This window comes from Lissotriton vulgaris, chromosome 6 (genome assembly GCF_964263255.1).
Source record: "Lissotriton vulgaris chromosome 6, aLisVul1.2, whole genome shotgun sequence".
Taxonomy (NCBI): domain Eukaryota; kingdom Metazoa; phylum Chordata; class Amphibia; order Caudata; family Salamandridae; genus Lissotriton; species Lissotriton vulgaris.
The window spans coordinates 314272258-314275485 of NC_141694.1; positions in this window are offsets into that span (position 1 = coordinate 314272258).

A 3228-nucleotide genomic window follows, 5' to 3' on the forward strand; every position below is an offset into this window, starting at 1 on the left:
TTTAAGAATTTACTCATTTCTTTATCATTTTGTTTCTCTCAAACCCAATCTAAATTGCTAAAACCACATTTAAAACCCAAACTGCATCTTTTGCAGTCATGTAGGAGCCTATGCGCAGAAGCCTTACTGAAAACATGGCAGATTTTCGCGCCAAAATTTAAAAGAGGACATTTGAGCCACAAACCCAGAAATATACCCCTATTTCTTTTTACTTGTTTTACTCGTTTTAGGAAATGATCAAAAACCCCAATTGAAATGCCTTCCTGTAATACAAAATAATGCAACTTACTTTTGTAACCCTTTAAAACACTTATTCTGAGTTGCTAAATTCAGCCCGTGTTAAACTACCTTCTAATCTCTGGCTGAATCAACATTCCAATGTTTTATGGCCTGTAAAAAAAAACACCATCTGCCGTTCTCAAGGCAGGAAGGCAGGGAAATGGCCGGCAGAGCTGACCCTGGAGCTTTCAGGAAACAGACATTTTTTTAGAAAAGTGTGTGACACGAAATACATTTAAACGTAGCAAAAATTCACTGTTAGCTGAAACTTTAACATTTTACATGTATGAAAATGCATGTAAGCAAAGGAGGGCTTCAAATTCGTTTTTCCCTACAGAACACACAATTTAATTTTGAGGCTTTTCATTTTCCTAGTGAATGTAAATTTTAACATTATCTATTTTAAGCATTTAACGTTTTGCACATATGTGCCTTTGTTTAGTCTATAATTTAAGAGCAACATATAGCGATTTTTGCAGGTAACATGGCAAATTACTGCATTCTTATTTAGTTTCCACCTAATATCAATTAATCCAACATTTTTCTTAACAGACTGAAAAACATCAAGAAATCCACAATCACACATTGAGCTCATTTCACACAGAAACAGAAACATTTTCAAACATGCAGGACACACAATACAGCGCTTAAAGCATGTTTTTTCATAAATTCGCGCCAACGCTATTCACAAGCAGAAATTACACTAACAAGAACAGAAACCCCACATTTAAACACACATTGAACCCACAGACCAATACATAGGACTGAAACAAAAAACAAGCCACAAACAAATCGTAAACCAAACCAATTTGTAAATGCTAGTTGTACGTCATATTTACAAGGAATGTTTGGCAATGATGTTTCAATTCACAAGTTTTCTGACTGGCAGAGCACCAAAAATCGCTCTGCATTCCCCCATTTATAAAAGTGCGCAGAACAAAAGATCTTTACATGTATAATGGCCATATTTTAATTCCCTGAAGATACAATATCACCAAGGAAGAAATATGTTTTCACACCTAAACCTATTTAGGTATCCCTTCTAAGGGAAGCCGGCTCATTTACTTCAAATCACATTATGGTACCGTTCACAAAAGCAACACATTTTAACATGTGAGCTTAACCAAGGACAACAGGCATGCCAAAAAATAGTGCAGCGTATACACTACTATCAAAGGTGGAGGAAATATCCTCACATTACCTGCCTATATGAGTTGCAACACATACATATCAAATCAAATCACATCATATTCTTCGAAGATCAAACAACCAAAGTAGACAAGTCTATCTCAAATTCAAATATGCCACAGTAAGCGTTACAAGGGCATTCAAAACTTAGAACAGGCGCCGAAAGTTACTTTTACCAAACATAAGCTGTCCAAATTCTAACTGCCAAGTCTCATCTAACAGTCTATCTTTTTATGTTACATTTTAATACTCACGCCAAAAGTGTTCTCAGTCAGGGAGGGTGACATCCTTAGGAGGACCAAAGATCAGGAGAGGCAGAAAACACACACGAGCTGCAGACACAAGGAATCACCAGAGGCGCGCCGTGCACAGCTACCTTCTTGCAGAACCCAGTCCCATGCTGCTCAGCAGTTTTCTGCCTCCTGGCAAGTTGATCACTCCTCCAGATTATCACCTCTCTGATGAGTCCCTTCGTGCGGTCGCCAATTGTGGAATTCAAGAACCTTGGAGTCCTTTAAAAGCAATAAGAGGCTGGCACAGAATTCTGAAATATCAAAGGACAGTTTATTACATGAAGTGAGGCTGCGTCCCCCAAAAGCCATGGCAATTGAATGAGGCAGTCTGAGGAAGTCAGAAGGCTGATGCCTTATATACATTTCAGACTTACACAGTAAGCATACATAAAAGGGGGCAGTCTTAGCTCCTGCAAGCACACAAAGAATACCATTTAAGGACATATGGAACCAAGTGGGAGGAGCTAACAGCTTCAGAACGTAGTGAACACATTCCTATGTAAAACTTAATCAGTAACAGATGCAGACTCTACCAGGCATTTCTGAGCATGCGTGGAAGTGGAGGAGGCTAAATATATCCTGTTACTAGGCAGACTTCAAGTGCAGTTAAAAGGAAGGTAGGACAATGCACAAAGTGAGCACATGGCAGCACATGGTAGCCAAGATGGCCTCCAGAAACTAAAATGGCTTCTAAAAAACGGGTAAGATAACTTCTAAATGCGAAATGGCTTCTGCTAACGCTAACCCATTTATGCTAATTTACAACATGGGGGGGTGAGCTAAGCCCCTGGCTCCGCTCGGGTCTTCCTTAAAAGTGACCAGTTATTTCCGCTTCCCATTCCAAATACCACACATTTTTAATCTTTTGCCCCCCTCGAAATGTATCACAGTACCTAGAAAGAAAAATCTCAAACAAGCGCGGGTCAGTGTACGGGTTATACATATGGACAATGAGTACCACTTCCCTTGGCGCAAACAAGGGGGTGAAACGAAGACCTCTGAGAACAGGCTGGTCTCGGCGTTCTGTCACAATGTGTAACACTTCCTGGGAGATGGAATCACTGGCAAAGGTTACATCATGTAAGCCTCTAGTCAAGAAATCTTGCACACATTCAATTGCGCGCTCAGTCATGCCACATTCCTTTTTAAGAACATCTTCAACTAAATACAATAAATTTTTCTCTTTTCTAACTTCTCCCCACACTTCCACTCTGATCGAGTTGGGTATATGATCACCCATTCTGGTAGACCCTGTGGCTGTGGAGTATGCCGCCATGAGGGAGGGGGGTATGGGTGATGGACCCTCCAAGTGTCACCACGCGGGCTAATTGAAGCCCAGAAACTGAAACCGGCGGGCGCTTCCTGCGCGCCGCCCACAAGGGCAGAGAGTCTGCAGCTGCGGCTGTCCCGTCTCTCCGTCCGCGGAATATGTAAATGAGACAATCCAAACAGTGCTTCACGGCGGAGG